Source organism: Podarcis cretensis (assembly GCF_951804945.1).
Source record: "Podarcis cretensis genome assembly, chromosome: 8".
Taxonomy (NCBI): domain Eukaryota; kingdom Metazoa; phylum Chordata; class Lepidosauria; order Squamata; family Lacertidae; genus Podarcis; species Podarcis cretensis.
Window position 1 is genome coordinate 62169665 of NC_137177.1, and position 14537 is coordinate 62184201.

General features: G+C 43.2%; 1 long non-coding RNA gene across 1 annotated transcript; it reads left to right on the top strand.

Moving 5' to 3' along the window:
- Nucleotides 1-1227: 1227 nt before the first annotated feature.
- On the top strand, nucleotides 1228-4085 carry LOC307222520. Its single transcript, XR_013841794.1, has 3 exons — nucleotides 1228-1289; nucleotides 2787-2853; nucleotides 3487-4085. It is a non-coding gene; the product is annotated as an uncharacterized lncRNA (long non-coding RNA).
- Nucleotides 4086-14537: the final 10452 nt, after the last annotated feature.

A 14537-nucleotide genomic window follows, 5' to 3' on the forward strand; every position in this document is an offset into this window, starting at 1 on the left:
TGAAACAACTCAACTCCTTAGTTTTTGATTTGGGATTCTAAAGCTTGGGTTTTGAAAGTAGAGGTTGTTAAAGCTAGCATTTTTGTTGTTGTTGAGGATGCTCTTCCATACAGGAAGGTCAAAAGTTCACAGGAAAATGTTTTGCACAGGAAGGTCAAAACTGAGTGCCTGTAGCTCACCATATCTTTATTTTCGAAGGATGTTGGTTTCATTTTTGAAGGGGCATTTTAAAAAGAGGGAGCTTTTGGGGGAATTAGATACTGGGTGGTACTTGAGCTTTCCCTTGGGAAGGGAATTCAGATATGTAGAAAATAAGTGTCCAGCTGCACATCTCAAGCAATACTTGTGGGCTGTAGCCTGCATCATTCTCAAAATTCAGTTTCCTAATGAAGAATACCAGAGTCCCATTTTCCCAGGCTCCAAAAAGACCCACAAAACTCAGTAAATCCTCAGTATCCTTTCTCCATCACTCAGATACAATTTTCCTCCCCTTCCCATATATGTTTTTCCTCTTCTTTCTCTCTCCCTCCTTCTCTTAAACAAACTAAAAAGGAAAAGGAAACAGCCATGGTACCTCACACCCAACTCACATTAGGTCAGGGCAGATTACGTCATGGTGATACTGTGGCACCTGTTATGACTGGAGAGTCCAGAAATCCCTGCTAGAAAACAGGAATGCAAAGCACTTTGAAGGCATTGGTTGTGTCTTATAATAGGCCTCCTGGAACTTCCACTATCCTCTGTCACCAGGGTGCAACTTATTCATCCACCTCAACAACATGAGCTGATTGTCAAGCATCTCCCATACAGCACAAAACATGATTTGATGTGCCTCCAAATTAAGCCGGAGGCAAATTAAATAGTACTCATGTGTGCTTAATTATCAGACACTTGCAGGTAATTTTAACAAATTAGATATTTAAATTGCTCAGAAAGCACCAAATTAATGCATACAGTGTGATTTGCCATATTTTGTCCTATTAATCTTATTTCTCCTTTTCTTAATTATATTTCCAACACTTTATATGTTGCCTCTGAGATGCGGAACCACTTTGTCCCAGCAGCAGTGGGTCTAGTTTTAAACAGCAAGGGCAGTAGCAGTAATAGTAGTGGCAGTATTTGAGCCTCAGTGGGAGGTAGCCCTTTAAAGTGACCTGATCCGGAAGCATGCAAAGCTAACTGTAAAAAGAATCCAGAACACGGCAGATATAAAAGGAATGTGTTGGAGGGACGTCCTTGGCATTGTGGAGTGGAATTGCTCTCGAGGTTCTAAAGTGAGGGCATGCAAAGTATGTTACATGGAAGGGAGAAATACCCACGAGGCTCTCAATGAATACTTAATGGAATAGAATATGCCTTTTGTTGAACATTAAATTTGAACATGCTTTTAAAAGAAGGGAGCAAAAGAAAACACAAGAGAACCTTTCTATCCCATTTATATACTAAGTATTCCTACTATGCCATTTTTTTCTATCTATCTATCATCTATCTATACCGTGCACTATATGTGAGCCTGTTATAATTCATTTATTGGTAGCTTCTCGGCTGACCATTGCTCAGGGGCAGGGGAGTGCTTCAGGCTTTTCTCACTTGACACTGGGTTCAAGAAGGCCTATATCTGAAAAGTTGACTCATTCATTGGAAGACACAAGATTTACCCACCCGGGAAGAATGGCAGATGAAGCTGATGGACTATATGGAATTGGCGGAAATGACTGGCAGAATCCGAGACCAGGGAGAAGAGTCGGTGGAAGAAGATTGGAAAAAATTTAAAGATTATTTACAGAAATATTGTAAAATTAATGAGCTTTAGAAAAATGGTGGAATGAAGTTATATGGCTTTGGCAGAAATGTTATAAGGAACTAGGTACAGATAGATTGTTAATGTATTAAAGGGGGGAAAAAACAAGGTTAGAATATGTTAAGATTAATTACAGGACAGAAAACAGAGGAAGATGGAAAGGAATTGCTGAAACAGTTAATTGAAGTGGAATACAAAAAGGGAGGCGTGAGGAAGTCAATGAAACAAGTGAATGAAAGCTAAGATTGAAAAGATTGGAAGTGTTTTTAATTGTTTTTGTTTTGTTTTGTTAATTCAATGTTCTACGTAGTGTTTTTGTTTTTGTTTTTGTATTGTATTATATTGATTTGTTTAATTCTTTTTTTTCTTTTTGTAATCTTTAAACTCTTAATAAATATTATTTTTTAAAAAAGAAAAGTTGACTCATTCATTAGGAGTCTCCCAAGGTAGCACCAATCCAATGGATTATGCACGCATATGGTGGATGTCGGAAGCACCAGATTGGGAGGGTGATGGGGGGAGCAATGTTGCGCACATGACACCAGGACGTTGGAAGGAGCCTGGGACGGAGCCAAACACTGTGGCTGTGTGGTTTCAATGGCTGGCAGCTCCCCCTCTTCCTGGCACTCCAACCAGCGGGAGGCTGCTTCCACCCTCTTTCCCCTCAGCGGTGGAGGAGGAGAAGGAGCTGACCACTGGAGCCACCCTATGCTCAGCTCCATGCTTAACCTCCTCCACCTTAAAAGATGTTGAGAGGACCCAAAACAGCTCAGCCCCCAGGAGCTGGATCCCCAGGTGGATGTTCATGTTTATATTAAATTACAGCCTGCATTGCAAGCTGCAATTGACTAGCTACATGCTTCCAGTCAGTAGAAGGCAGGGTTAACACTAACAGATAGTCTGGCGAAAATACACTTTGTGGTTTCCCACTAAACCCTCCAGATCACTCCTTCCTCTTGTTCTCGCTCTCTCTCTCCTGCAAAAGGTGACCATGAAAGTAGCTCCTGCCATGTAGGCTTACAATCTGAAGCTATTGTACATATGAAGAAACTGTAAGTAATTTTTTTTTATTCTTTACCAATGGGACCTGTGCATTTTTATTTAGTGATGTGTGAATAAGACAGGCTAGGCAGTGATGGGCCTGAGTGTATTCAGCTTCCAAGTTTGTTTGCCCTCTGCTAAACCAATTTGCCCTAGCAGACCAGCCTCCACTCCCTTCCTTGGATTGTCGATGGGTCAGCATCAATGCCTTTCTCTCCTCCAGCATGGTAGACACAGCTGTAATGGACCACAAGGATAAAGCTTTCACTTCTGCTGGTGCTGGGACCCTTGAGCTTGATCCTATGTCATGCTCACTGCAGCTTTGCATAGTATCAGGCTCTACATCTGTCATCCCGATTTGGCTAGCCATGTTCAAGAATATTACACCCTGGATTTTAAGTAAGGCGTTGACCTGGATTCCGTTTGGGTATTTGCTGAATATGGCGCTTTCCCCTAAACACACACACACTTTCCTCATCTTGCAGTATACTTTCTATCTCCAGCTTATTGCTGTGAAATATGGATGAATGGATCCAGTTGTTTGTGTGTGGGTTTTTTTAATTCTGAAAGCCATCTGTGCAGCCTTGTGGGGATTCTGTCGGCAATTTTTATTAAAATGTATCATTTCTCATCTTTTTGGGGAGGAGAAGAAAATTCATAAAGAGAAGTGTGGAATGCACCCTGGTTCTGAACCACATAAGGAAGAAACATCAATACTTCTAGAACACACAAGCACACACATCTATCCTAAATGCTTCATGGACTGGTCATGAATAGTGAATGAAAAGGAGTAGACTTTTGACACTTGCACCTGCCCCATACTGTGTCTCTGTGGCTGATCAGGATTGAAATGTTTGATTCCGATGGCAACAAAAAGAGGCATCTTTCAAGAAGGGCTTCCTAATGCCATAGACAGGATCTCCACGGAGGAAAGATTGAAAGTCAAAGGTCATGGATGGAAGAACTCCAGATGCCTGTGAAGCTGGGCAATATTCCCAGGTACTCTGTCACACCCTGAGCTTACCTGACTGGCTCCAGGGCCTCCTGCCATTTGAAGAAAGGTGATCAGTTTATTTGAGCAGGGCCTTCTCAACACTGGCCCTTGGAATTCTCTCTAGGCCACACCCCTCTCCCTAGGCCACACCTATCACTGGCCTGGCTATGCCCCTTTGTTGAGTGCCTTTGCCTGAGTGTAATGTGTCCTTGGACTGTAATAATGCCTCTTGCTTGCCTGGATAGAGAGAGGTGTGTGTGTGTGTGTGTGTGTGTGTGTGTGTGTGTGTGTGTATGTATTTTGTATAGCTGGAATGTAACCTACTATGCAAAGGGAAGAGTGATGTCCATTGCTCCTCTCTCTTTTGTCTCTGGCCCTGCTCATCACTCCACTCCAATGCTCTAACTGCTACCCTGGTTTTCAAGGTGTTCAGCACCTTGTTGATGATGCTTTAGGCTCAGCAAAGGAAGGCTGTGAATGCTGAAACACACAAATGCAGGGTGGGGCTGTGCAAATGAAAGATGGGGCTGGGGAAATAATGCACATGCTTGATGGCAGGGGTCACTGGTCATCAACCAGGGCAATCAGAAGTAGGAAGTCCTGCACTAAGGGTTTAACAAACTGGTAGATGGTCTCATTGGGGCTGGTAGAGCAGAAGGGAGGGAGACCAGTAGTGGAATCAGAACCAATGACAGGCAGAGTCAACTCATTGTGGTTTTGTCTGCATCTTCCTCCCTGCAGAGTTCTACAAGGGCACTACTGAGTGAAGGGCACCAATAGGCAGTTCTTCCTAACCTGGATTGGTTCTAAGAAAGCAGTAGGCCAAAGATGAGAGAAGACTGAGATTGGTGGGGCAGTGCCCCCTCCCATGCCCTAATGGAGCAGCCTCCACTGACCTAAGTGACCCTCTTTACTTTCTCCCATAGCAGGCATTGGCAACCTGTAGTCCTCCAGATACTGCTGAACTCCAGCTGTCACCATCTCTGACAAGGCTGGCAGGGGCTGATGGGAGTGTAATGTCCAATACATGGAAGAAACTGGGATTCCACAACACACACACACACACACACACACACACACACTCCACACTGCACCAATTGGTTGCAGACCCCACTGATCTAATTGCCATCTCCTGCAATGGGGAGGGTAAATAAACCAGGTAAAAGGGAACAGTTGGAGAATATGTGCTCCCTCAACCTCAGAGACCCTGCCCGGTAGTTCTCTCTACCTGTCATGCAGAAGCAGCTCCCTGGTTGAGGCAGAGCTGCTATGCTAGCTTTCTACCAGGTGGAGGCACTGTTCTCGAGTGGTAAGGAGAGGGATTAAGTGACATGGAAGTCAAGGCAGAGCTAGCATGCAGGTGAGGGAAATAAGATGCTCCCCATCACTTTTAGTGAACAACAGCTCTCCACCTGCCAGGAAGCTCGCATAGCGACTTCACCCCACCAAGGGAACCGCTTTCACTGTTGTATATACTTATATAGCCCTTAGGAATTGCCCTCAGCTTGTCCATGTAGCCTATGGTCCCATCTCAGCCCAAAGGCCCTCATGAGTGTGGATACGTAAAAAATGATTGAAAAAGCCCCCAAATCTGTCTTTCACTGTTAAGACCCAGTAGCAAGAAATTACAGTGGTACCTCGGGTTACATACACTTCAGGTTACATACACTTCAGGTTACAAACTCCGCTAACCCAGAAATAGTGCTTCAGGGTAAGAACTTTGCTTCAGGATGAGAACAGAAATCGTGTTCCGGCGGCGCGGCAGCAGCAGGAGGCCCCATTAGCTAAAGTGGTGCTTCAGGTTAAGAACAGTTTCAGGTTAAAAACGGACCTCCGGAACGAATTAAGTACTTAACCAGAGGTACCACTGTACAAGCATTCTTGAATGTTAGGGTAGGCCTTAAGAATTCATGCAAAATTCCAGCCGAGGACATGTGAAATGTGACGGAGCTTCATGCCTCAAAAGAACTGGAAGGCAAATGAAGGGAAAGCTGTTTGTTTGTTTCATCACAAATTCTTTGAAGTCTAAAACCAGGGGCACAATGCAGTGGGGGTGAAGGAGGCAGAGGGGAGGAAATATAAGGAAACATTTTTCAGTGTGACTCCATCGCCTGCTGCAGCCACGTTCCCCGAATATGCTGTCATGATGAAAAATTTTGCCAGGCTCTTAGCAGCAGAAATTTTGATGCATGGCAATTGTGTGTGTTTTAGGTGTTTTCCCCCTTTTTTTAATAGTCAAAGAAAAAGAACCAGAGAGATTTAAGCTTTGGAAGTTGGATTTGGCTCCCTTCCCTGAGATATTTTCTCGATTTGGTAAGCCCTGGAGCTATGTACAAGCTGTCAGACCCTGCTCTTGTCAAGACTGAAGCAGAGTGAGGTAGCAGAGGTGAAGGTGAACGCAGTTTGTATCCAGTTCAAGGAGCAGTAAGAGGTAAGTCAACTAGCCATTTTTTTGTTTTTAAAGGCAGCTTGGCTAGCGATAGAAGAGAACATTAGTCTTCCTCCCCCTTCCTGTTATAACCAGTAGCGTAGTGGCAAATTCAGAAATGCAGGGGTCCTTCATGACAGTCACAGTCACACACCCTTCTAAGATTACACAGCCTCCTAAGATTATACAATTATCTTATAACTATCCAACAATAATAATTAGGGATGTGTAGCAATAATCACTGCAGATCCCAATGAGCTGCCTTTCAGCTAGATCTATCTTCTGCACTGCCAATGATTTGGGGTGCTCCAAAGTCCTTTTTGGAAGTGACTTATGTTGTGTTTTCCTTGATAACAGAAATTGCACACTCTTCTCTTGAAACTGAAGCACCTTTGTGTTTTCAGTGTCCCTAAACATTTAGCTTTGGAGCATACACTACAACTCCTCCTTGGCGTTTTTCTGGCACGCCTTATCCAGAGTGATCCTAGGAGTCAATCCTCAGTGGCTGACTCAGCTCCTTTCACTCTGATTGGCTCCAATCAGCACAAAGGGTAAAAAGACTTTTTCTCAGTGGCCAGAAAGCTTCCCTTCATGCTGATTGGGGACTCTAGAATGCTGGAGACAGAGACCCTGTTAGGACTCTGCTACAGAAATAGTAATGAATCTTTGACCCCCTGTGGCCCCTGACCACGATACCACTGGTTATAACCAAACTTAGCCCTAACCCACAATATGAGAAGCTGCTCCTTCTCTGCTTCTGTCTCTCCTCATCATTGAGACCCAGCCCCATCAACTCAAGACCTCTGAGTATGTGTTACTAACAGATTCAGAGGAGTTCCACTCTTTGGTCCCCGGGTCCCAATGCTCCAAGATGCACATCCATGAAATATTCCTTCATCTTCTTAGGGCCTCAAATATCTACCCACCTCCTTTTCCCATTAGCCAGAAGTAATAATAATAATAATAATAATTTTTTATTTATACCCTACCCTTCCTGGTTCAAAAACCGGGCTCAGGGTGGCTAACAACAAATTTAAAACACTTACAGTGATTATAAAAACAGCATAAAATACAGTATAAAAACATGAATAACAATAAAATTTAAAAAATCAATTTAGGGGAAATAAGCGTTAGATAATCCCCAGGGCTAGCTGGCTGAATTGGTCCTACTTGGGCCAGTGAGAAGGCCAGGGGAGAATTAGCTGTGGGGTCTCAGAGCGGGTGATCTTCATAAAAGGGGAGTGAGTTTCATAAAGGGGAGTAAGTGAGTTTGAGGAAGGACTCATGGTAGAGCATCTGCTTTGCATCCAGAAGGTCCTGGGTTCAATCCTCAGCATCTCCAGGTAGGACAGGAAGAGATCCCTGAAACCCTGGAGAGCTGCTGCCACTCAGTATCGACAGTACTGAGCTAGATGGATCAATGGTCTGACTCAGTATAATGCTGCTTTCTATGCTTTCTGTGTTCCTATGTGTCCAAGCACTGGTCACCCTGGTGTCCCCCCCTCCCAATCCCAAAGATCAAGTGCGATGTTAACTCCATGCAGTCCTTGAAGGCTGGGAAAAGGAAACAGTTATTCCTGGCCAGTGTGTAGCATCTCCTAAAAGCAAAACATCAACTTGAGTGTTTTTTAAGAGAATGCACAAACTGACTGCTCAGAGTCATCATTTCGACTGTTGAATTCAAATTCTTAATACTCCCTGTTCCTTTAGAAAAAGAAGGTTGGGTGAAAAAGAAAATAGGTGAGATGAGCTCTGAGTCTCTCTTGTGTGTTTTCTAGAGGGGATCGGCTGATGGGTAAGGATCACTTATAATTGGTGTCAGTTTTAGACTGCAAGTTAGCAGTATCAGTTTTCTTTTATAAATCCGGACAGCCTATCGCTGTCAGATCTGACTTCCTTGACTGTGTAGATTTGAATTCTGAAGAAGCCTTTTCTAAAGGAGGCTGGCTTGATACCCTCCTATCCTTTTTGGTGTATCAACACAGAGAATAATTATTTAGTGGTCATTCTGGTTCCCTGGGAATTAAAGGATCTCGAACAGAAAATTCACAACACCTTTTCCAGGCCAACCTACAATCTCTAGCTTAGTTGGGGAAGTCATGGAATTAAGCTGGTTTAAAACTAGTGAAAGCTGGCATCTATGTAAATTAATCCTTCCTCCGAGGAGCATAAGGGGGCTTACACAGTCTGTCCCCCTGCCTTCATCAGGGAGAAATCCAGCTCACTTCTCATTTCTATGGGAACTTATCTCATTCCCAATTCCATAGGTAAAGGCAAAGGGACTCTTGACCATTTGGTCCAGTCGTGACCGACTCTGGGGTTGCGGCGCTCATCCTGCTTTATTGGGCGAGGGAGCCGGTGTACAGCTTCCAGGTCATGTGGCCAGCATGACTAAGCCGCTTCTGGCAAACTAGAGCAGTGCACAGAAATGCCGTTTACCTTCCCACTGAAGCAGTACCTATTTATCTACTTGCACTTTGACATGCTTTTGAACTGCTAGGTTGGCAGGAGCAGGGACCGAGCAACGGGAGCTCACCCTGTCACGGGGATTCGAACCGCTGACCTTCTGATTGGCAAGTCCTAGGCTCTGTGGTTTAACCCACAGCGCCACCCGTGTCCCCAGAAACAGTATCCAAATTAAGCACATCTATTGTTCAAATTTTACACTTCTCTGAATTTTTCAATGCAGCTCTCGAAACAAAACAAAACAAATGCATGCAAAAAATGTGTGTATTTAAAATAAAGCTTACATTAAAAGGTATATATGAGTGAAAACAATATACAAAAAATGCATTATATGGGGGAAATTGCTCAGCAAAAATATATGTATATTGGCAAAAATTACATGCAAAATGCATGTATTTTGAGAAAAGCAGATTAAAATGCTCATAAGGACTTTAAACAAAATAAAATAATGAACTGGTGAGGAAATGTGGGAACTGAAGAATGGGAAAATTAGAAATTGAGAAATCTATCCATCCTTACCTGAGAGACTCTGTTTTGACAATCCACTCAATTTTTAATATTGCATTTGGTAGCAGAAAATAGACAGTTATTTTCAGAGGGGCAACTGAATTACTGGTGACCTTGCATCTTGTCTTGAAAAGTGTGAATTAGGCAAGTTCACCTTTAGAAGCAAAATGAATCAAACTTCTCCATCACTACATTCAGCCTAGTCTCTCTGGTGACGAGCATGTCTTACTTATTTGGATGCCTGAATAGGAGTTCAGTGAACTGCAGGATTTTGTTAAGGTCCCAGTTGTAGCTCAGAATAGAAAAAGAAGGGGAAGGGGAAGCCATATATTTCAGATGCTATTGGCACCCTACTTCTCAGGTTCTAGAGACATCTAGCTGACTGCTGCTGTATACAGAAACTTGGAACCGATGGACTATGGGCTTACCAGTACACCCTGCTCTCCCAGTGGCCAACCAGATATCTCTGGGAAGCCTGCAGGCAGAACCTGAGCACAGCAGCACTCTCCCCACTTTTGATTCCCAGCAACTGGTATTCAAATGCATTTACTGCCTCCAACAGGGGAGGCGGAGCATAGCCATCAGGGTTAGTAGCCATTGGTACTAACTTTATCCTCCATTTGTCTAATCCTCATTTCTAGCCATCCAAGCCGGTTGCCATCACTACTTCTTGTAGGAGCAAGAAGGTGGACTTTATTTTGTCTATGAATGAACACAAGCAATGAATCTATATACCTGAGCAGATTCATTCACTGGATGGGATTCTAGATTTCCTCCTTATTGGGTAACAACAACAACAACAACAACAACAACAACAACAACAACCAAACAACAACAACTGCAGTAGGCAGTAGAAGACAGGAGTGCCTGGCATGCTCTGGTCCATAGGGTCACAAAGAGTCAGACATGACTAAACAACTAAACAACCACCACCTCATAACTACAGCAGTCTTCAAGCATTTTACAGAGATACAATAAAAATAAAAATAACCAGTTAAAACTATTAAATCAAACTTCAATTAAAATGTCTGGTGCAATTCAGAAGGTCTTCCATAGGCCCTGGAAGTTCATCAGGGAAGGCTCCTTTCTGACCACAAATCATACCCCCCTTTCTCCAAAACAGTAGAAGTCTAGTCCATATTCATAGAGATGAAGCAACCCATTTTATACAGAAATGTTTCTCAGGCTCCCTTAGGTTCGGTTTCTTTCATTCCTCTTCTCTTTGCGATTTAAATGTGCATTCACTAGGGGTGCTAAGGGTGTATTGCTGCCTCCTCACTAGGTACAGATAATGTCAAGAAAACAAATGAAACCCAGGGCTGTCTGATTGAAAGCAAATACTTCAGGGCACTTCCAGTGGTCCTTTGGGTGGGAGCTAATTTAAAAATGCTTAGTAAATCAGTAAACAAGTTAGAATGTGCAAAGGAAAGATAAAGAAGCAAGAAATGGAGTCTGAAGTGAGGGCTCCAAGGGTATATAAGGCAGGCAACCAAGTATCTGAGAAGTTGGGGGAAATCTCGAGTAACTCCAGCTTCTAGGAGAGAGATACAGCCTCTCTCAAGCAGACTCAGTGTTGATTCATTTAGCTGGCTGATTGGTATTGATTGCAAATATGGTGCAATTAGATTCTAGAGATGTGACTAGCAAGCATTGGCCAATATGCCTCGACTTCGGTATCCCTTCAGCATGATGGAAAATGAATTAATAATCATTACGAACATTACCAAATAATGAAAAGCCAATGTCTGCCCATTGCATCCTCATAGTGGCAGTTTGATTCCCTTTGTTTTGGGTTTAGACATGTGTCCTTTCAGAGGGTCCATAGTCTGGTCTTCAAGATGAGATTTTCCACAATGCTCTGAGGAAAGAGATGAGGGGGGGGACAAGGACAACAGGGGGGAAAGGGGGGGAGAGGCTGAAGAAGAGGATGAGCAAAGGAACAAATGCACTGATCCAGCAAGAGAGATCCATGGGAGGGAAAAGATTTCTGGGTGTGTATCCCTATTTATATAATGATGATGCTCCATATTCCATTGAACTGGGCAAATATTTCTTTTGATGTCCGTGGGGATGAACATCTCCGTCCAGAACCACCAGCTGAAATTCTTCAGTATCTAAGGTGTGGTCAGGGAAATAAATAACCACGCACAATAACTGGCTTGGGGACTTTAATGTGGTCTGCTCTGAGTAAGACTAGCTTTGGGGCCAGCACAGTGTAGTGGCTAGAGTGTTGAACGTAGACCTAGAAGACCAGGGTTCAAATCTCCCCACTCAGTCATGAAGCTCACTGTGTGTGAAGTTCAGCCACTCATTGCCTCTCAGCCTAACCTACTCCACAGGGTTGTTGTGACTGATTAAATGAGGAGGGGTAGAACCACATACACCACCTTGAAATCCTTGGAGAAAATGGTGGGATATAAATGCAAGTAACAAATAATACCACCCTTTCCCTCCCCCCTCCCCCGTTTCCTGTGGAAAATTCCATTTGACTTATGAAATCCCAACCTCCCACCCCCCACCGTGCTGTTGCACTGCAAATTTCATTGGAATAAAACCAATATATTATGCACACACAATCACAGATGCCTATTACGTATATACAGTTACCAATTATTTTAATGGAGGCTGCTTATTTACATGCACTGACTGGGTTCTGATCCTGTGATTAAGAGCTCAGCAATGTAGGTCAATGTGGAGAATTTACCCTAAAATTGCTAATTTGCTGTATACAGTGATTATGCTTAATCTGATCGTTTGGCTTTAGTTTACGAGAGCGGGGGCGTGCGTGCTGAAAGATTCTGCCATGTGGGATATTCAGATATATGGTGCATCCATCAACCAATCACATTTCCAAAGCAATCCAAGTTTTTAATGAGTACACAATTCTATCCCATGTTCAATGCCCTGCCAACTCATGCTTTTACAAATGGATTCAATTTGATCCACATGCTTTCCACAAACTTCTCCTGAGCGAATTTTAATGGTGAATATTCTCCTAATATTCTCTGGGTATGTGTATATTCAACAAATATTTGGCATTCTGTGCCTATATTTGAGAGCTGAAGATTTTGTAAGTTTTGGACTCCTGAATTAAATAGAGATGATTTCATCATATTATATGTTATATAAAATTTTTGTTGTGATTAATTGTGTTTCTACTGGTTTAATATGATAAAAAGCCTTTTTGTTTGGAATATATGCCATAATTAAGTACCTAAATAAATAAATTTATCAGTATCTGACAGCTGGCATGCAATAGCAGTCTTTCTTTGACAGAATTTGATGTATACTGGTCTGTATTTGACAGAGACACGTAGCAGTCAATGCTTGACAGTATCAGACACCAGGCCTACTGCAACTGTCAATTTTTGACAGTATCTAACTTAGAGTAGTGAATGTTTCCTTAGGTTTGACAGATGACAGGCTGTAATTGTCAGTAAACAGCATCCGACATGCCCAAGTCAATATTTGACACGCCCAAGTCAATATTTGACACGCCCAAGTCAATATTTGACACGCCCAAGACAGTATTTGACAGCTCACATGAAGCAGCAGACATCTGACAGATTAAAAAAACAACAACACATACAATGAATTTCAGTAAAATTTATATACATTGGTTTAGGCTACAATCCTATGGCCCCAGGGATGGCATCCAGAGGCCATAATAACTTTTTGACCACCCTCTCCAAAGTTGGAGGCCCATCCTTGGAGAGAGAGATCCATTTTTAGATGCCTCCTCCATGGGGCTGAAGAAAGACCCACAACTGGTTCCACTCTGATGTCAGAACTCCAACACTGAAGAGGGCAGCAGCCTGGAGACATGCTAGAAGAGGGGGTGGAGCCACAGAATCCTCAGCCAGAAGCTTCTCACTCAGTGGGGTATAGCTTCAATGCTAGCTTCCAGGCAGCTGTGTCACTGCTGCCTACTGGGAATTGGGAGAGGGGAGGTGGCAGAGTGACCAGGACAGGATTGTGGCTGATAGTGTCAGAATGGCTCTGCCAGTGCATTCACACCATGCTGACCCACAGGAGCCAATGGTGGCCACTTTAGAATGCTTACTTGCAACCATTTCCGTGGTATGTGTGTGTGTTTGCTGTGGTTCTTTACTGTACATTTTAGAGCCTCAAAAAACTCACCCCAATGGCTTGATCCTATCCCTATTTACTCAAAAGCAAGAACATAAGAAGAGCCTGCTGAATCAAACCACAGGGGGCCCATGTAGTTCAGAATCCTGTTCTCACAATGGCCAACCAATGAGAAACCTAGAAGCAGGACCCGATTACAAGAGCACTCTCCCCTCCTGTGGTCTCCAGCAACTGGTATTCAGAAGTATTACTGCCTCCAGGTGTGGAAACAGAGTACACCCTTTGATGGCTAGCAGCCGTCAATAACTCTGTCTTCCAGCAATGTGTCCAATTCACCTTTAAAGCCATGCAAATTGGATGTCATTGCTGCCTCCTCTGGCAGCGAGTTCCACAGTTTAACAATGCACTGCATGAAGAAGTACTTTCTTTTATTAAGTCCCACTGAGTCCAGTAGCATTTCATCCTGAGTAAGCCTGCAAGCTGCGAGGACATGTGTACATCTAGCAAAAAGGGTAGCTGTGTGTTCTCATTTGTTAGTTATTGCTCTGCTTTAATCCTATCTATTTCAAAATTAATCCCAGTTTCCACATAGACGCAGGTACAGTCTTCTGACATACGACGTCTGAGTAATCAACATTCATAGATAATCCTCTTTGCTCGTAGGCCTGATAGTCAATAAAACATTGAACGACAGGGAAAGTTTTCCCTCCCATCTCCCCCACCCCCCCCACCTCATCTTGTCTCCTTTATTATTTTAATGAGGATTTTGCATCTGTTGTCTCTTAGTATTCCCTTAATTTTGCCACAATAGAACCCCTCCTTCCTTTTGCCAATCTCCATCTTAAACTCTTAATACATTGCTTCCATCTGCTTTCAGACCCCCAAACAAGGTGGGTCGCATAGACCGTTGCTCATATGGAGCTCTTTGTTAGCCCTGCCACTGTCGCTAAGCTTGATGGCTCAAGGCTTTGGAGAGACGTTGGCGTCTTTAATCTTGATCAGATTAATGTGGCCAAATTAATAAAGGACTTAGAGACATGGAGGGAGGGGGACAGGAGGGAATTGAAATTAGGGGAAGGGAAGAACAAAGACGGCTCTTAAATGAACATTTTTAGCAATAGCTTAACGTTGCAAAGATTAATAGGAATTCATTTGCATGCATAATGTGATGGACAGAACACAATTCAAAGCGACTGGGTCTGAACAGCATC